The 21,946-nt window shown below is 36.1% G+C and overlaps 1 protein-coding gene across 2 annotated transcripts in view; it reads right to left on the bottom strand.

The window, feature by feature from the left end:
* LOC144205239 (receptor-type tyrosine-protein phosphatase epsilon-like) overlaps positions 1 to 3,272 on the bottom strand; it is a 32,866-nt gene extending 29,594 nt beyond the window's left edge. For both annotated transcript variants that reach the window (XM_077729459.1, XM_077729460.1), the window contains exon 1: positions 3,185 to 3,272. The gene's annotated coding sequence lies outside the window, so the exon portion shown is untranslated. The remainder of the gene's footprint in view (positions 1 to 3,184) is intronic.
* Between the last annotated feature and the right edge of the window lie 18,674 nt (positions 3,273 to 21,946).

Raw genomic sequence — 21,946 nt, 5'->3', positions numbered from 1 at the left:
GGAAAAAAGTGACACATTTCCTCGCATTTTTCAGCTAAATTCTCAGGAGAACTTGTTATTACAGTCAAAGCTCAGTTGAGAGATAGAGTATCTTTGGGATGATGATTGGGATCTAACACCCCAGAGGGGGCCGACAACAGAAAGATAGAGAAGCGTCTGGAGGCTACAAAACAACGGGAAAGCGCAAAAGTAATAAAGAATATGATGGGCTTGTTGGAAGGAAAAAAAATGTTGAGTGCTAAAACAAGGATAGGTAGCAAAAAAGTGAGGTGAAAATATAGATTTTCCAATTGACGAGGCATGAAGTGAAAAGGGGAAATGTGATGTTAGATTCAATTGACAACTGATTGATGGTCGATTTGTTTTGTTTTTTGGGTGAAAAGCTTTTGCTGAGCTTGACTATTTGATCAAAAACAGCTTAAAGTGCTTTGAATTATAATAAACAAAGTCAGAAGAACACCAGGTGGAATTAGAAAGAAAAAAAATGAGCAGAAAGCGAAAACAAACACTCATTCTAATCACATGGATGCTACACAGGTGGGTGGATGAGACAAAAAATGCTGACGGCGAAAGAAAACTGATGAGAGGATTGCAAGTAATAAACAGACGGGTGTAGACGAAATCCCTGCAAGAACGGTTGCAATTGAAGGAGATGCCAGCAAATAAGAACAGTGTTGTGGCAAGGTACGACCTTTGACCTTTAGATGTTGCCAAACAGGGATGCTCTCGCTCGGATTGAAAATTGCAAGCTATTTATGTAGTGACCAGAAGTCAGACCACATATCTACTTAAGAGTGAAATGTCCAACACAAATCAATAAATCGTGTAGACTATAATTTAGAGATTAAAAACAGAAAGAAGTAAAAATTTCTTTGACTTAATCATGTGATCGGATTACTTAACTTCTCATAAATTCAGGTTGGAGGGGAAAAACTAAATAATCCAGAGGTACAATGGTACTGCTATAAGAAACAAAATAATATCTGTTTATGTTCTGTGTGTGGACTATAAAGGTTAAAAAATTTACGATGAACTTAATCAATAATAATAGTGTGCACCAAACTGAAACACCTAAAATTGGAAAATAATGATGGCTATAAAGCAGACTTTCTTACCTGGCACAACAACATATGTTATATATTCATATACATTTAAAAAATAATAAAAACAATGTAATGGTGAGTCCACTATCAAAATAATAGTTTGTGGCCCTTCCAAAATATTCTCATAAATCCTTCACACTCACAAAAATGAGATAAAATACTATGTAAGAGCAATATCCTTGAAATATATGCGCTTTTCACTGTGTGACCGCCAAATGCATGCAATATTTACAAGAATATATTCATAAAGTCCTCAACATTACTTTGATAGACTCCCTCCATAAATGACTTTGAATTGTTTCATGCTTCCTTAATAAGACTTTTAATCATTTAGCATGGCTCAGCAGGTCATAAAGTTAATAGTAAAAAGAAGCTGTGGCTATCATCGTTCAGCCGCATTGTTTGCGTCTATCTCTGGCCAAGTCTGATTAAAAACTCTGCGGTTGAACGCCGCCACTCCAAAAGCAATGATGAACCTATTTTTAATTGCAAAATACCTAAGTCTGAGCTTTGTCGCACACAGTCGCATCCCTCCCGTCGTTATTCGCTTAAAAAAAACTGCCGACGCGCATTAAAACCTGAAAACAAGTAGAATTTATTCACACTGAAGATTGATTTCGCACCTTAGTTTTTACTGTTCAAGTCTGATTCATGTATTAGCCGTTCCCTTCCGGTGTATTGTCCGGAAACATTGAAACAATAGCTTTCTGTTTTAATTTGCTCTGACACGCTGTGCCGTCTTGATGTTTAAATCTGCCAAGCTGTCCGGCACACAGTGAAATAAAACAGCAGTTTATCTGCTTGAAAAACGATCCGATATGCACTGAGTTCTAACCGCCTGCCGGCCTCAAGAATACTACTAAAGTCACTATCAAGTATTGTCAACAATCTTTTGTCATACTTAAAAACATGAAAAAATCCGTTTCCATTATTATTTAAACAACAATTCTTCTAACTTACGAGTTTGTTCACATTTGTAGCGTAAAAAACCCAAAGTCGCTTGAAGTGGGAATGTGAAGATTCATCTTTTCTGGATATTTTTCAATAAAATAATAAGGACCATTGGCTAAGGCAATCCGCCATTTCTTGTGATTAGGACATACTTGTATTTCAGGGTATTTTTTTGAGAGATTCTCAACTCTCTCTTAGTGGTGGTAACGATTGGTCCTCGGTAGTAATTATTCTCTCAATGTAAAATAGGATGAATATGCAAAGGGTGCCAGGCAGTGGCTCAATCTGTTTATATTGAGTTTTAATCATGCTGACAAAATACTGTTTTGCAGCCATTTCCATCTTTGAATAAATCAATTGCGTAACGACATCGGAGGGTCTCTCCCCCCTGATCGATATCATCTTAATCAATTTGCTGGCGAGTCTCATCTTATTGAATTGTTTGAAACTAAATCGTTGCACGGCAGATAGGTTAATTTTAATAAGACAGCTTCACACTCCTCCATTGTCTTTTCACTACACAAAAAGCTCACTTTTTTTCTAAATCAAAGCTAAGATTACCTTGAAAAGGTCATTTTAAGTTTTCTCTTAGAACTTTGATATTGCTTAAAAAAACTTGTTTACTTTATGTTATACACAAGTATTATTATAGTTCTCAAGTACCGGTTTACACAGTATTTTTCCTTCTATGTAGAATAAGCTGTCAGAGTACACTACAAGTGAGTATAATAACCTTTTTTCTTGTATATCTTTCCTCTTCAATTTTTTATGACATTCTATATGTTGCTACTATACTGCCATGTTTGAATACATGTTTTTTTAATGTCGAGACTTCAGATAGAATAAGTCAAGGCTAACCTTGGGTGACTATTAGATGGTATGATAAACTCAATCTGATCAGCATCAATTTTACTTATCCAGATTTAAAAAAATGTTGTCATGGATTCCAACTGCATCCTCTGCCCACTTAAATTGTCTGCTAGTTTTACCGGTAGGAAAGAGAAGAGGAGTGGAGGGCGGAGGAGGGAATTACAAGTAGAACGTTTGTAGTTCTCGAGAGACGAGAGTTCAGGAGTTGAGCTAATTTGCAGGGCTGGAGAGGAGGCGGCTTTGACCTTTTATTTACTCACATACACGTCTCCGTCACTGCTGTCATTTCCCCAGTGAGATGTTTTCGGATCAAGACAACCATCTTTGAACTGAATCTGGTATTTTCCTGAAAAGAAAGGCAATAAAAAAACACACACAGTGAGGAAATTCTCTTGATATATTAAGTAAGTCTCGGGTTGCTTTATTTAAATCTAAATCTTCTCGGCGGGTCTTTTTCTCAGCATGTTGTAGCTTTTTTTAATGTTTAAAAGGGCCCAATTGTTCCATGTAAAATTACCAGTGGAAGTTGAGAATTGGTCATTGGGGAGTTTTTGGTCTCTTTGATGGAATCGTTTTTTTCCAAATGTGTAAAATTCGAGTTAGATGCTTTTTTTGGAATATTAAATTATGAATTGAGCAATTTTACATTGCCCTAATGAGCAATACATTGTTTTGCCACCATCTCCCTTAATGCAATTTGAAATGACTAGCTTTGATTTAATAAGGTTAAAAATAGTCTTTATTAACTTAACCCTACGTAAAAGCCTCCATCCTACCATCTCATTGGCTTGATAAAAAGTACTAGAGCAAACCTGACAAATGGGATTAATAATGTGGAAGTTGGGTAATTATCCCACACATTGCTGCTGAATCACCATTAAGTTAGTGTGTGTGTGTGTGTGACCTCATTTAAAAGTCGAGTCAGGGATATGTCACAGTGAAACATTTTAAACACTAGTCATGCAAAGAACAATGTAATTGGATCAGGCAGATATAATGCCAAAATTATTAGTTCATGAAATTAAAGCCTGCAATGAGATAGAATAGGCATTATCACATGCTAATGAGCGCCAGTCAAAATGTAATTACACACACACACACACACACGTGTCAACCCGCCGTTGTCACGTCAAAGTGAAATCATTCGCTACTGCTATTTAACAAGATGAGATGTGGCAAAAATTAAAGAAAGAGGACACACATTGTCACCAAGGAGGACATTATGTCAATCTAATACTACTAAGACATATTTATCTTTTGGCTTAATTATAATTTGGTTACCAGGCGGAACATAACGTAAAGGAGGAATTGACAGACGGTACCCGGAGGAAAACCCACACGAGTAGTAAGCCGAGTAGTCGTGGGGGACAAAGTGGCCAGCAATAAAAAAAAAAGATGACTTAGGGATTTTGGATAAGTCACTAAGGATCAGCCCATTATAAGAGCTATTGCATTATAAACCCTCATCAGCATAACAGGGATTTCCGGGCAAGACTACAGTCTCGTGGGAGAAAGGAAAAAAAATCACTTTTTAATACCTCTGTGCAATGTTCCTGTCACTTATCGGCTTGGGCAAATAAAGCCTTTTTTTGTTAAATTCATAGGCTTAATGCTAGTTTTATCTTCAAACGTGCTGTCCCTGGCAAAGAGAGACATTTTGTAAGTGGTTATTATGGATATTTTGTGTCATAATATAAAAAATATATGAAGTCTAAGCCTGTCTATGTTGAAGAGACTACAAGGAATTATTGGGGAGTTGTCTTCAGTTATTGAGTGGGTTTTTAGTGTAATGTACAGGAAGTATTTGAAGTTGCTTAGGGCGACAAAACAAGATTCTGTTGTACACCAAACAGTAGAAGGCTCATTAGCAGCAAGTGATGCGGCTAAAGTTCAGTTTGCAACGGTAAACCCTGATCAAGTTTGCTTTTCCACCGTGAAGCGTGTTGGCCAGATGGCGAGAACTGAAGAGGAGCGCCGCAAAGTAAACAAAGGCAAACATTGGAGGACATCCAGATTTTTGTGTACCCTCTTTTTGGCATGTGGTTGATTTTTAGCTTTTGAGAGGTGTTTTTGCTTTTGTTTGGGCTGACAAATCAACCGAAAAGGGTCTTGCAACATCCTATAGTTGTGTCAATCAGTTTTTCTTCACGGTTACTGAAAGGCTTTCCTATTGGTCCAAAATGCAAAGCAAAAAATCATTATGGACGTAACTAGTGTCCAATTAAATAGTAATACCAAAGATGAATAATGCCTAGTATCAACAAAAACGTGAATTTTTCATATTTGCTGGGCTTTGACAGAATCCTGAAAATCCTTCTGACGGATTATCAAATAAGGGAATCCTCTCAACACATTTCCTGTGATAGCAAGAACACTTGACAACATTCAAGGTGTTAAAACTGCTGAGGCCTCACTTTACTAATCCTTTCAACCATTGAGTGTCACTTTCAATAAAATACGTTGTAAACAAGCCTAGGTTTGCATGATATATTGCAATTGGAATGGTAGTTTTAGTTTGTTGTGTAAATCAGCTAAAAAATCCATCTGTTTGCAAAGGGTGTAATGATAAATCGACTTGTCAATATTTCAATTGGTTAATTAACAATCCAATCAGATCATGTGACAACAAAAACAGCGTAGTGGTTTTGATATGAAGTATTTGTTGAAAAATGTGTTTTTTATTGCAATTGTTTGAGTTATTTTAGCGACAAAACTACAAAAACATCACTTTTAGTGCTTTACATTAAATGTACGTATGCATAACATTGTCTAAAATCAATCAAAAACCTTTTAATTGAATTGCAAATATTATCTATCATCCATATCATTTAATTGGTGATTCAAACCCCTTCAAATTCCATGTCTTTTCTCAATTAATGTTAAGAAAACACTTAATGGAGCACAATGGAGCTCTCAGGGTTGAGATTTGAGTGAAAACAAAGCTGAAAAGTGAGCAATCCTTCAAGCAATCCTTCCAACCAATGAGAATGTACAGCAAACGTGGATTTAATAACCTTCCATAAAGACATGGAGTACCCCATCAAGCTGAACTCTAGCGATGATAGAAACATGACTTAAAGAGACTGGCTGGTGAATAGTGATGTGCTTAGTAGCCATAGCATCAGATATTTCCCTCGGGGGCTTGATGGTGGCGAGGCACAGCCAGGGTTGGTGACTGAAAAGATTGCACTCGTAAAGATAAAACGCTGATTCCATTTCAGCTTCAGAAATATTTATTTTATGGACTACTTGCTGCATGCACTGTTGTTCATTTTTCCTTTTGACTTTGAGTTAGGATAAAAAAAGAGGAGAGATTTGCTGTGTCAAAATTATCTGGGTGTATTTTTTTCTATTCTTTGGAGCTGTTTTGGTGTCTGGATATTTCTAGATCCTATTTTGCAAAGGAATGTATTCATCTGGCTCTATACAACCTTTTTTTGTATTTTTTTTTAGTATAAAGGTACTTCTGGATCAATACTAATGGTTGGACATTATAATGCAATCACTGTTTGTCAGCTTGGATGTAAATTGGATTGCAACTTAAATTCAATAAGTTATTGAATTGAATGGAAAGAAACATGTTTTTGCTTCCTAAAGGCTAAAGGATGTAGAATTGTATGAATGTTAAAGCGGTTTTTGGTAGTTTTCCTCATGTTTTTTTTCTCAAAACATGTAAGCACTGCAGTGAAAGTGCCTCCCCCTTTTCCAACTCACCCTTTCTTCCCCCGTCAGCCTCTATATTTGTTTTATTGATCACCACAACGTTACATGGATGGCTGGTCGTACTTGCCATTTTATTGGCCATTTTGGGGAAGAATACATGGTTGTTGGGTTATTGTTAATTACGATTAAATTCTAAAAAGATTAAATAGCTGGTCAACCTCTTTTTCTCTTTAATTTCTGTTAGGAGGAGAGTGTCCTACCAATACAGAGTTCATGATAATAATCAATACAACAATTATGAATGTAAATTGAGAAAACAACCTACAATACAATTATGGAAGATAAAAAAAATAAATCATATTTACCTTTCGCACTGTTGCAGTCAATCCTTCTCGTTAAGCAGACACAAGTGTCAAAATGTTTAAATGTTTTTAAATATTGAACAGAAGGAAAAACTTAAAATAAGGAGAATGTGTCAAAGCATATCAGAAAATGTTTCCAGGCATTCTCAAAGAGTGTCAATCATTTTTTTCCTAATTTGAGAAAGTGTAGAATATCTTCTTTATCCAATTCACATATTTAGAAGGGCATATACCAATAACGTGTTGTAATATTAAAAAAAATGCTGTAAAGTAAAACTAGGAAAGAGGAACATCTATGCAAAAAAAAAGGAGTGAATGGATATAAAACAATTGTAAAATCCCCCTCATGCAAGCATTGTGAAACAATGCACAGCAGGAAGAAATTGGCCAATCAACCCAATCATGTGTAACCCAATCATGTGCAACCCAGACCTATAAAAATTGCATACACCAAGCAGGTTAAGTGGATGAGCTGGGCTTTGACCAACAACAGCAGAAAGAAGTAGCAGTTGCCTATTAAAAAAAAAACTCATAATCCTGTGTGTCTGGTGATATAAAAGGAAACCCAGAGAGGCAGCTGGTAAGCACCACAATGTATAATAAAATATTTGGAAAATTACCCCACTTTTCTCAGACTTCTTTTCTATTGCTAAATAAAAAAAATCACTTTGTTCATCACCACATTTTTTCTTCTTTGTGTCTTGGCCTCCAGAAATGCCACTTGTTTGCAAATTGTGCTTGTGGAGTTTTAGTGCATCTGAATATTTTAAATAAATTGAGTGAGAAGATTTTATTTCACACTTTAAGCACATGACAAGATTTTGATCAAATACCACCCAGTGGAAAGAATCTTGCTTGATTAAATTCCCCCCCAAAAATACCTGATTACATTTTCCCATGTGTGACATTGGAAAAAGCAAATATTTCTATCCGATAGGCAAAACAAAGGTGTTTTCTGTCAATGCATTACCATTTTAACCCATCAAATGCCATTATTGGTTACTCTATTTTATGAGCCCTTAAGATCTTTTACCATAGTTCTAAGAAACTAAAGATTTTCATGTTTAGTTTCTTATATTGATCTCTTTACGTGATGATTTATACTAAATCTTGTATTTTCTGTAAAGCACTGTCATCAAACTTTGAATAAAGAAAACCTATGATCTATCATATATCTGTCAATCCCCAGTAATCTGCAAAAATCCTCAAAATGGACCCAAATACACCATAAATCCATACAATAATCAATGCACTGGTAGTGCCTCAAAGGTAAGCATTCACCCACTTTGAAATTAAAGTGCTTAGGTTGTGGCATAATCACATTCCAATGACACACAAAGAGAAACCCTAATCTCCAATATGACTTCCTCATAGACTCATTGAAACGTGACTTAAAACCAATTCCTGGCAATAGATTGAAATTCCGTTCCTCTAAGCGCCACCAGTGCGGATAAGAGAAGCATAAGAACTAATCGACGCTCGACAAGACCAACCACAGCCACTCGCATGCAACAAGGAGATACTACAGCAAAGGGCCTTTATTGAGCCACTGACAGGTAAAGAGATCACAGCTGAGTGAAAGTGCAAAGCTAGATAGCATTCTAACAGGCTCCACTGAGAGTGGAATAGGAGTAGCACATCTTGAGATGGAAAAAGCACTCATCGCTTTCATTGTGAGCTTTTCAGCTCACTCGTGTTGAACAGGGAGAAAACAAAGAGCATTTGGCTTTTTCTGGGGGGGTTTAACAAACAGTTACCGCCTCGTGCACCCAGCAGAATGTTTGCCGAGGGTGTAATCACATGACGCAAAACATATTTATGCCTTTTGTTCATTATTTTGCACTTTTAGTAGGATATAATGTGTCATTTTATTCATCCGCCCTGAGTAAATTTATTCCAAAATGATCCATCCGCCCATATCTGAGGAATTAATGGGGATTCTCATACCCAAAAATGCTGTTTTATGTGAGTTATTATATTTGTTTCTGAGAAACTGACTGGATGGATTTTGAATGAATTATTTACTAAACAAGAAATGACAGTTAAAATGCATATTATCACTCACAAGGGTTCAATTATAAATGTGCAAATGAGTCAGCTGCCAGCTTTTCTGCATCACAATCTAATGAATGTATTACATTTCCTCTTGGAATACAAATTCGACTTATTTATTTTTAAGTTTCAAGGGAGCTCCCATCCAAACAAATCCATTTGTTCACTCACTGCATCAATCCTTGCTATCAATCAAAATAGCAGTTTTTTTTATCTTAATAAAACCACAACATAAAACTTAAAGTTTCATTCATTGACGGAAGGATATCTAAAATTTCTTAGTGATCTGAAAAATTAGTTTGGATGAAATTAAGGATGCAAGACCTCAATGACTCTCTAATTGAAAAATTCAGCCGTACTCAGCAGTGTCTTTATTATAGAGCAGGAGTCCTCAATTCAAAATATTAGGGATCAGAAAGCCATCTGTTTTCTACAGCCATCAATTACAGGGTACATAGAGACAGTCAAGTATTGATTGAGAGTGATTCACAATACATTGCATTAACCTAAGAAGTGTTTGGAGTGGGTAGAAAATCCCATGAGAAAAAAATATAGAGAACACAACTACTACATAGAACACAAACACATGCAGAGCCAGGAAAAAAATGGGAGTTATTTGTAAATAAGGTTTAATGACTGGTTGTAATGTCTAATTCAGAGTTATAAATCCAGGTTCAACCCTTTTGTGTGTATATTGCAATCCTCCATTTTTCCATTGAACTACTATTAGCATCTTCAACCTGGCCTTTTTTGCAGTTTCTTATTTTAGAGCACTACAATTTTTGTTTAAATATTTATGCAGCTTTTTTATCTCAAAAATGCTTACTCCAAAGATACTCTTATTTGTTTAGTCTTGTCACTCAAGAACACCTATAAGGAATTTATATTTGCACACACTTTGACCATTTATGACCAGATCTTTTACAGTACAGTAAATACAGTAAAATCCCTGAACCCAGAAGTCCAATTAGTTACTTACATCCGCATTGTTAACGGAGCCCAAGGCAAAACTAAATGCACTTTAATGTCTAGAGTGCAGGCTGTGCAATGTATTTTGTACAATGTACTACTCCCTTCAAGTTGCTGGGTTCAGAAAAGGGACAGAAGGTAGGCAATATAGGCATGTTTACATTAGTAATAAGGAATCCGCATCCAGGTCCATATAGAATCAGTCCCTCCAATCAGTATTCACACCCAGCCGTTCACAAGCTGCAAGGATCATTTTGAATCAGTGGACAGTAATGCACCAAAATGTACAGACACACCTCCTCCCCTTAAAGGAATCAGATGTCGGAGGGAAGAAGGCTCGCCACTGCAATTTCTAGGTGAGGTAAACACGGTTTCAGTCGCTGTCGGCATGTGTAATCAGGATACATGATTGTTGTAGCTGAGGAGAATTAGTATCGTGCAAAAAACACACACACACACAGCTGCTGTGTAAACAAGTTTGGAGTATCAGAAGCTTAAAGTGAAAGATGCTAATTATGAATGATTATCCTTGGACTTTTTTTATTGAAGCTATACATCATTGTCAAAAGGGTTGATATAACTGTTGTAGTATGATCGTAGATGAAACTGGGGAATTTGTGGTAAATTAGAGGGCAAGTGGAAACTCACAGGAAGCTGGGAATTACTTGCAGGAGTTCTACACATTGATAGAAACGTCTTCTATTTGATTTCATACTTCAAAATCAGTCAAATTGGAAGTTTGCATGGAATTGATATGTTGCATATTTTGCGTACATCTGGTCCAAGCCTTTTTTGAGTAGAAATATGAGTCTATGTGCAAATATGTAAAAAAGGTAGTGCTGTTATTACAGAATAAGCTATATTCTCAGGGCTGACCTCAAACAAATTTAACTAAATATTGAATTACACTATGGTTCATTAAATTTCATTCATTTTCCTTACCGCTTATCATCACAAGTCGCAGGGGTATTTTAACCTGGCTGAGGGAAACTCACTCAAATGGTTACCAGACCATGGTTGGGCATGTTTATTTTACAATCAATATTTTCAATATGTTGACAAAATGAATGTCTAAGACCTTCATTCCATTGCAAGTCTATGTTAAGATGCTTCAGTACATTTCCTTCCTCTAATATATTTGTATCAGCTCATCCAGCAAGGCCATATTCTCCCTATAATGATTCACCTCGATAAGATTTGTGAGCAATATATGAAAATGGATTCAAGTTCTGGACATACAGTTTAAAAAAAAACAAAAAACAAAGTGGCCTTAATGGCCACCAGCTGGATTGTGTATATTTATCATCAAAACCGAATCTACGCCAACATCATTTGAATGCACGGCTGGTTGCTGAAAGTATCGGTAATTATCAACTAGCCCAGCCTCAGCAATTCCCATGACCACCGGCAGAAGAAAATAATGGGCATAAATGATGCAAATAGAAGCAAAATTGGCTGCTAAGAGTGTGCATTTTGGGCTGACCTGGCTATATGTGAGCAGCCATCGCATGTGTGATCAAGTACGGGTGGTTTTTTTAACATATTTCAGCAGAAACTCACTAACCCAGGAGTTTAATAATGGCCGAGTATTAGCTCAATAGTCGAGTGCTGTAGTGCCTTACATTTCCCACGAGACTGCTTTGCGTATCGACCCTCAAAAGCCAACCTATTCTAGCATTTCAATGCGTTTTGCTTACTTCTATGTCCCTTTTTATGATTGCATTCATTTATTGATCTGACAAGTAGAAACAAATGGTTTAGTGTTAATTATTGCTTTGCAGTACTTGAATAATGATTTTAAAATGGTGCATATAAGACACTGATACACTACTAGGAATTTTCTTAATGTTTTACCTTACAAATATATATTTTTTAAGAGGTTTCATAGGTAATTTAAGTGATCATGTGGAGTCACGGAAGCTTTCAATTTATATGCACTCTCAATCTTAGTAGAGTGGGTTATTATGAATTCTATGTTGAGATTTCTTTTGTTAGATTTGCTGTAAGAGGTCAATTTGGCCCCCACTTGTGAATTCAAATGGACTTTGGAGAGTTTACTTTTCTCACTCTATTCGGGATATGATAAGAGAAGTGTAAGAATAGAAGCAATTTGACTCAAAGGCTCATCATTTATAACAATTTGTTTCACTGATTAACGCTACAACCGTTTATCCTGTTAACGTGATGCACGGACAAATAAACAACACCCTTCATTTCACTATCTAAGTGCCATTTTATAGGAGTTTGGTTGTCTTTGAGCATATGGGGACTTTTTAGGGAGTTTTTTTAACTTGCTTCTATAAACAAGCTAAAGCTTAAGTGCTTTTTAAATACTGGATGTATCATGTTTTTATTTTTATCCATTCTATTTTTATACCTGCTCATGTGAGGTGTATTGAGATAATTTATGTTATGATATGGTGTCAAAAATGACTTGATTTGAGCTAAAATAACTGAAAGTAATACAAAAAATTAACAATTTGTTACTGTAATTGCCCTTAAAATCGATCTTAAAAGTAGAGCATGTTTTTTTTCACTTTTACTCGTGTATTTCTGATCTCCCAGTTTACTGCCATCTACAATAAAAAATATAAAAAAGTAGCACGCCGGTCGAAGCAATATTTTATTTATCAGGTATTTCAAAGCAATACTATTCTCTTTTTTTCCAGCTTTCAGGTAAGTCTTTTATCATTTGAACCTATGTACATCTCACCTGCCGCTCCCACATTTTTTATTATACTTTAATATTTATGACAGTTATTTTATTAGATGTCTCTTATTTTTACATCTATAGATTTAAGGTCCATACATATAAATATTATTCTGACTATAGTAAAGGCACAATTCTGGAAGTTTTCAGTTCGTACATCCCATTTAATTACTTTTTTTCCCTTTTTTTTACTCAGCAGTCTCACATCAAAGTGTCTGTAATGATGGATATTTTACCGCATTTTTTCTTTTTTTATTTGCACATGACACTCGTACAAACGCCCGAAGGTAGAATGGGAAAGTAGTAATTTGTCATGGTTGGAGGAGGAGAATATTTTTGCAACATGAGCGTTGTATACGTTTTTTGCTTAAAGTAGTAGGTCACGCTAACATTGTTGAATACTAAAAAATATTAAGTCTGGTAGGGCATGTTTAGATTGGAAAGTTGTAGTGAAAAATGTCTTTTGTAATTGAACTGAGCATAGGGTCATTTTTCTATACTTGGAATAGAAACAGATGTGCTTGGCAGGTAATTATTTTTGTATTGATAATAACATTTTGGATGTCCAAAGGCACATGGGCTTTCAAAGTCATCCAAAAAAAACAATCACACACCTTCAAACAAATTTCGTTTTCATTTATGCTAAATGTTTTTGAAAAAATAGCCATGCCAGATGATAAAACCACATCAATATTGTCCCATTTCTAGGTTAATGCACTTTTTTGCCCGTAGCCTTATTGTAAAAAAAAAGTGTAATTTCTCTTGCCGCTTTATCAACATTTAAATCAAACACACGTATAAATAGATTCCGTTATTAATGCTGACGGCAGAGACACAACAATCCTCAAAGAGTGATTTACAGCCAGAATTCTTAGCCCTTGATATCAATTAAAAGGCAAGAAATTTGGCATGTGCATCCATCAATGTCTTGCAAGCTGGGGTCATTTTCTTAAAGGGGCCTATTGATTCATTTGTCAGGTACTTCCTATTAAAAAAAGAATCAAATTGAATGCTTTAGTATATATGAAATACTTTCCTGGTTGCAATGGAGAGAATTCTGTTCCATGATGAATAAATACTCTATTCATATATGCATCTTCTCTTGCTAATGTGAGATTGGTAGGGAAACCCAGACTTTCCTTTCCTTAGCCAATAGGAAAATAACCTGTTCCAATAGGGAAAAGGTAAGCAAAAGTTTGTTTGTTTATATCACCCATCCAGAACTTAAAATTCTACTCATATGCCTGATTTAACTGAATTACTCTATTAAAACCATTTGGTTATATTTGGCCATTTTCAGTACTTTACCCGTCTCCAAGAAAGATTTTTATATTAGTCTACAGTTCTATGTTGACCATTAAAGAAAGGGCTAAACTGCCATAACTTTAAAAAATACAATGAAGAAAAGGGAAGCCATTATCAGAAAGAGGGTAATCCATCCAAGTTGTCCAAACTAAAATGAGGTTAATAGCTTAAGTGTTTGGAGAGCCGGGAGTTGAGGCAGAGGAAAAAAAGTGACCTGCCACCGAGTGTCAGGGGCCAGTCTACAGTCTAATGTAATTTCCTGCTTACTGATCACCATAGGAAGGGGCTCATTTGGAGAAAATGAGCAAACATCTGGAGCCAAAGCTGGGTCGGGATGCAATTAAAGCTATGACAAAGGTGACAGGCTTTTTAGATTGAAAAATGCTTGACAAAGATAGAGGTACACACCCTTTTAAAAATGATAATACAAAAATGGAAAAAGCTTATATTTTGAACTGCTCCAGCCAACCAAATGGGTCAAAGTGACCCATGTTTCAAAAATGAGATTCTGGTATGTTGGCAAAAGTTCCAGCCACAGCTTTATCAAAGCATATCAAGCATTATACTTTGACATTTCGGGTAAGCTACGACCGGGTGACGTTCATTTCCCAAAATGGAGAGAAAACACAATCTCAAAATTCTATTAAAATGAATGCGGTCCTGTTTGCAATTGCTTTTACGATTTATTACTTTTTACGTTCAAGTGCAACCCATTTTTAAGCATTTTCACCCAACTTGGAGACCATTTTCTGCATTAGGCAACTTACTAACTAACTTATCTCTAAGTTTTCTTAATTAATATAACACAAAACTCCAACATAGTGCATGTATGATGTTCAATGTCCCTTCTTAGTTCTCTTATTGTATGTATTCACCATTTATGGTACATAATATGCACAAGGATAATGTACCTTAGACACATCCTTCTTTCCTTTTGACTAAAACCTGTTTTAATAGCGTTACCAATGTGAGATATACCTGGTACTATTCACAATCTTGTCATTGTTCCTTAGCAACCACGTTCTTCTCTCTCCTCTCATTTCCCAAGTAAGAGAATTTCTGGTCAACAGCAATCTATCTTCATCTGCATGCACAATGATCACCAGCACCTCGTCGCGGGAAACGTATTTAACTGTCAACAGTTGTGATTTCTTTTTAAAGAATTGCCTTGGGGTGTGCCGCGTACAGTGCTTGGAAAAAAAAACCTTAGCTTGTGAAATCACTGATGTCTAAAGTCTTAAATTACACATCGTCAGAGTGCCAGAATGATGCGTACACAAAGCTTCCTCAAGCATGCTTTGTTAATTGCTGCATACAAAGTAAATTATTCCGGCCGTGTTCAATTTGTCTCATGGCTCAGTACGTGTGCAAAAAAAAAAATACACACATACACATACACACTCCATATGTGATAGTGTCGCACATAAGCAAGATTTCCGATGAGTTTAGTGTGTCCAAATAGATTTCCCTCCCCTCTCTCTGTTGATCAAGTTTACAAACATATTGTACGATATTCAGATGTTTTTTATGACAAAAAAGACAGCCAACAATACATAATTGTCTTGTACAGTTGAATAACCAATTTGCCTGGGACTTATGACTTAGAGCTGTAATTACCTCCTTCTAATTAGCGATAGATCTTAAACTTGACCTACGGCGTCTATCTTAAATGGGATGCAGTATAGTGGAACTGACAAGATTGGTTCATTTCCAAATTGTTCTTATTCAAACTTAAAAACAAAACAGCCATAGCAAATGGGCAACAATGTTGGGCACATATAATACAATGGGTGCAGGTTTTTAGTCCTACTGAACAATAAAACACCTCTATCACCTTACAATTATGATGCTACTATCTCATTTGCGGTTTATTTTTATAATATATATTATATTTATTTAAAAAAAACATGCAACTGTTCAATGGGTGGGCATGAGCCCCAAATGCCCACCCATAAATCCGGCCCTGGACACACAAACCACTCCACCACTACTTTAAACTGATGAAACTAATGTAAATAACTCATACAAACTTGTTTTTTAATACTTGAAAGCTGGTTATGAGTTGGAACTGATCATTTATTGAACAAGTGTGTCCTCAAGGTATAAAGATTGAGTGTGGGGCTTCCTCTATGTATACATTTCTTTTTGCTTCCTTTAACCAGAATGGAACTCTTCATCAAAGTCTTCATTGTTGAGATATAGATCGAGATGTGTGCATTCTGCTGAATCGCCAGAACTGGAAGACAAACTTGTGTGCATTTATGTTTGTTTATCAAGCAAACTAATAGCTAGAGCCTCCCCTGTGACAACATACCACAAAGTGAAAGATCCTATCAAGCAGTCAATGGGAATTCCGCTCCAAAAAAAAAAAAAAACTGTTTCCAATTCTGTGCAGAAAGCATTGGTGGGTGTTTCAAGTGCACATTTTCAGCGTGCGCATAAGGCCCGTACATGAGTAAGCATTTCCTCGATGGCTGCAGACAGATTTGGCAGCTTCCCTCAGTGATGCCAAGCGGCATCTTCATCTTGAGTCGCGCATGAATTCGGACACGCAATTTTGCCGACTTGATTCAGACTCGTCAAGGCAATCTGTTGTGAGATGGCAACGCATTACCTACCACCGCTCAAGTTGGTTTGTTCAATGGTTTTCTGCATTTTTTTTGCTTTTTTAGGGCCTTTACAATGAGATAAAGAAAGCCACTGAGATGAGGGGAGTGAAAATGACACAGAAATGCTAAAGTCAGTCATATAGGCGCTAATGGAAGTGCTTCCAGGCCAGGAGTAAACTCATAAAATCACGTATAGCACACTTCTGTATATTGCCATGTCTGTGAATGACTGACTGTAAATAATGTAATAAAAAGAGTGTGTGATGTGAATATAAATATAGCCTACATAACTATAATGTTGAGCATGTTAATTTTTGAGGAGATAAATAAATGCAAGCCTGGTTTTAGTCATCATAGATACTGCAATTCTAACAAAACTGCCAGTTCAATGTTGTTTTGAAAGGAAACAAGATCGCAAGGCTTAACTGGGCTCAACGATGATCCTCTCGAGATAAAAAGTTTGAACAAGTATAGGCCGCGCTCCCAGATTGTGTTTATTCACAGTAATTATTGCAATAATTGCAATCTTTAGAGGCAATCTTAGTAGGAGTAAACGTGTCAATGAAACATCTGTGAATCATGTCATCAGTCCACTTTTGTCAGTTAATGTAACCTAGTGTAATCTGTAGTTCTAATTAATAACATTTGTGTTTGATCTCATCTGCAGTAATTACAATTTTGCAGCTGATTACATAATTGTGCGGCATTGAGTCGACTGTAATTTGTAGTCTAAGGACAGTTGTATCCGTACCAAGGATCTTCAGTTTGTGACTCATTGTAATTCAGAACAACAGAAGGCCCAACATTCTTTTATTAAAATGTGTACTTGTTGTTCTCAACTGTCGGGGCATACTTGGAATTGCGTGGAATGCAAATGCAAGGTTAGAAAAAAAATTACGGAAAAATGAGTTACAAATGCGATGTGACAAAGTACAGAAAATGGAGTTGCAAATGCTAAGGTCATTGCAAAGTGGAATTGGGTCATTCCACAATTGGAATATCTTTCTGTAAAGATTCTTTTCATGAATAACCCTCAATTTCTTTGTTGTTTTTGCTACATAATCTAAATTTAAAGAAATATTGAAAGAACACTACTATCTGAATGGTATAGTACACTATCGTAGAACCGTGAATGAATTGTTGTGAAAAATCTGTCCACAAGGTAAACTTGCTTTGACCTTCTCCTATTTTTTTTTAATATAAAGGTCTAACTGTATAAAGAAGTGAAGAATTCCCAATACGCGTTTGATCCAAGTCCAGTTGTATGATTTTCTATTCAAGGCTATGTGCTGATGACATTCTGTGACATGCTGAGATCCGCAAGCATTTCCTATGGATAACAACCTCTTTGAAGCCTCCCAGTTACTGGTAGACCAAACATGTTTTCTACTTTGCAATTCAGCTTCATGTTAAGCGAGCGGAAAAATGTGGTGGGGAAAAAAAAATACTGGAAGATTGAACACGTTTTGGGAAAATCAAATTGTGTTCACCGGTGAAGATTACAGAGATGATTATTATTGGGGCTTATCCGGAATTCTCATCTGAAAGTCAAATATCCCAAACTTTAGTCCGGTATACTTACTGCACAATCAATTCTGAATTGAGTTTACTTTATTTTCAGATACTTTTCATTTTCTGAGAAAATGTTATGTTAGAATCAATTTTGCCTGATGTTGAATTTGTATGGAATTTTTTGAGTTATTCCATGTTTGAAAAATGAAATATTCTAATTTAAAGTCAAACATTTTGCATTAAGTGAGCATTAGTTGAATTATTTCGAACCATAACACAATATTTATCATACAACTCGTTTATTTTCATCAATGGAACAAGTTGCAAACAAATGCGCTTCACATTAATTCTAAAAATACTCTAATACATTTTGAGTTCTTCTCCCAAGGGGAACAAACTTAAAAATATCAAACAATTATAGCCTATTAACCTTATATTCAAACCGCCAAAATGTGTCTGCCTCATCCTCTCACCTCGGCAGTACTAAGACAAACGGACTGTGCAATGTTTAATGATTAAAAAAATACGAGCGCCATGGCTACTGTTTGACAGCTTGTACACTAATAGTTCCATCGCTCTATTGCGTGCGAGCACTCTCTGAGGCTGCAGTAAGTGCGAGCTCTTTTCCCAAATTGAATCCACACTGTATTACACATGAAAGAGTGTGCTTGTCCATTTCCTGTCATTCATTTCTGTTGATCCAAAGACAATCCGCACAGTGTCAGATTAGCCGGGCTTGAGCGCGGCCTCGTGAGGACTGGCTACACGGCGCATAAGTAAACATGATTATCAGACGGCAGTTGACACAAGAAACTCTTCATACTTCAGAGGATACTTTTCACAGGAGGATGGAGAAAATACTTGCCGAAATTGCCGGACAAATGATATATATATATATATTTATATATATATATATATATATATATATATATATATATATATATATATATATATATATATATATATATATATATATATATATATATATATATATATATATATATATATATATATATATATATATATATATATATATATATATATATATATATATATATATATATATATATATATATATATATATATATATATATATATGTATTTTCACGACTATAATGTGCACTAAAGTCTTAAATTTTCTCCAAAATAGACAGTGTGCTTTATATATGGAAAAAAAATTAAAATGTGTCATTGAGTGACAGTGCGCCTTATCATGCATTGCACCTTATAGTCGTGAAAATACGGTATGTATTTTTTATCTGTACTCTGGTCCAGTATGCCTATACATGGAATTATCCACAGCCAAAAGGGAAACAATGTGTTATGTAACTAGCAACAATGCTTGATTATTTGTTCTGTTTTTAATTATCAGTGCGTTAAAACATCTTGACAAATTAGTATTTCCTCTAACAGCCAATTTTCCATGGCCATTAATAGTGATGGATTGCTGCGAAATTAATGGCTTCTTGCCGGGTTGAAAACTGGCCCAAGAGTCTAATAGGGCAGATTTTATTGAATTAACACTTGATTTAACCTGTAGAAAGCGCATTATAATTAAATATCATTTCATGGAGGAGGGGGGGGGGGGTCCTCTGGACACAATATTAGGTACTCCCGCACAAAAGTGAGATTCAAGTGCATCTTGTGTTTATTTGTTTGCCAACTGTTATGTATCTACTATTTTAATTAAACTTATCCTCACAAGGGTCGTGGGGCGATGGGCGAGGACCACCCTCGAAAAAAATTGATTTGCTTATCTCAAAGTAAGAGTTAGTTAGGAATGTCTTGGAGGTGAATTACGTGCCACATCGAGTGATGAAGCTGAAATGGGAATTTTTTTAATATGTTGGCTGGCCTGCGAGGGCAAGGGCCGTGTCTGCTAGTTCCATCTGGCATATGATCCATTACACCCTTTCTAGTTGAGATATATTTAATCTTTAAGCAACTAAGAATTACAGTGTTCTATTATATCAAGTCCAGTGACCTTTTATAAAGAGAAGCCGTATAGATTGTTTAACTGACTGCCGGCTAATCTTATGAACCTATATCTTCCAAATAGACTGTCTTGAATATGAATACAGAAATATTGCACTACATGACTTTTGATGTCAAGTTTTAAATCTAGACTAATGACCAGGATGTCCTGTTTAGACACGCTTCGAATGCTGTTGATGGCGCGTGTCATGTTCGCCGATGTTATGAAATAGTGTCAACATGCTCTACATAAGTATGCTCATCATGTATAAGCCTGTCATCTTGTGATCTTTAAGCAAAATCTGTCAAAGTTCTTGATATGTAGCTTATTCGTCTGTTTATTCAAGTTATTTTTTTCAGTAATCATGTTGTCCTGATCCCTAGAGTTAGAATTGTACAGTAGGAAAACACAAACATTTGTTTTTTTGTTTTTTTCGTCGGGATAAAAATGTAAGTATGGCTGCTTTCCTTATTCATATGCTAATAGAAACATCTCCCATTCACCTAGGGATGCGTCGTGAATGTGAGAGATTTATTCGACGAGGAAAGCGGCTCACCTCTGAGACCGAAGCGTTCCCCCCTGCGGGAAGCCAGGAATGATCTCAGAAATAGAATAGTGTTTGTATGTGAACTTTTGCAACTCTCCTCTCCATCTTTTTATGTAGAATATTCATTCAAATGCATATTTGCGTTCACTCAAATGCTTGGAAGTCTCCATGTGTACGACGAAGGCCCAGAGGCTCCGGTTCTCCCGCCCAATAACAAGAGCTTAAACTGACAGTCATTGGGAAGTACTAGAAGGGTCGGCTGGGGCTGGCATGAATACGAAAAAGTATTTTTTTTACGTATTCTAGCCTGTGGCGAGTCAATCAAGGTGGCCGTAGAAAGATGGCGGAATAAAATACTCGGACGGAAATTTGCCGTGGGTGATTCTAGACGGGTGTCTGTCCCTACATTTATCTTGTCATCTTTGGATGTCGAGTCAAGGAAATAGTGTGGCTTTTGCTCAAAGTCAGCGAGGAGTTTACAGCAAACCTGCACAGGATAAGTGATAGTCATGGCCAGCAAGGTCTTTTTTTGCTGACCTAGATTTTATAAACTCAATTCTAATATCTGTGCCTTGATGTTGAACTAATTTATTCCAAATGGGTGTCAGATTTCATGTTGGATTGTAGCAATTGAGTCTTGTTATTTCAATCTAATCTGCCCAAGGTTATCAGAATCAGTAGTGTAACTTAGATTAGGAGATTCATAGGACTTTCATTACTGTGACAAGCTGGGGACTTGTTTTCATATTGTATAGTTCAGAGGTGTGCAAACTTTTAGGCCCAGGGGGGCCACATTGACTTTAAGAATTTGCTGGATGGGCCGAGTCAGCACAAGATACGATACATATAAAAAAGTGCATCTATTAACAGTACATATAAAACATAAAGAGAAAAAAAGGACTAAAGTATGAACATACTCATCACTCATCATTAAAGTGAAAAGTATAAAGTACAATGTCAAGTAAAAAGGAATGTATTAAGAAATATTAAAAAACAAATAAGAGTGGACAGAGCTACTGCGTCCGCTTGATGGCGCCATTTTGGGGAAAAAAACATTTGGACAACGTCGGCGGGCCGGAATAAAAGCCAAGTGGCTTGGATGTGGCCCGCGGGCCATAGTTTGCCCATAGCTAGTATCGTTATAGTTTCTTTCAAGAAGATTTGAGGCCCTTATTTCTTTACATCATTAATCCAGAACTCGGACGCTTACACTCATTTAGTTCCCATTGGAATGAAATGGACTGTCCTAGCCAAATGAAAATGAAGCCAATAAATCCCTCATTTTGTAGCCATCAACTAAAATCTCAATAAAATTTAA

This window comes from Stigmatopora nigra, chromosome 12 (assembly GCF_051989575.1).
Source record: "Stigmatopora nigra isolate UIUO_SnigA chromosome 12, RoL_Snig_1.1, whole genome shotgun sequence".
Classification (NCBI taxonomy): Eukaryota; Metazoa; Chordata; class Actinopteri; order Syngnathiformes; family Syngnathidae; genus Stigmatopora; species Stigmatopora nigra.
This window is presented reverse-complemented; position numbering and strand designations above follow the sequence as displayed.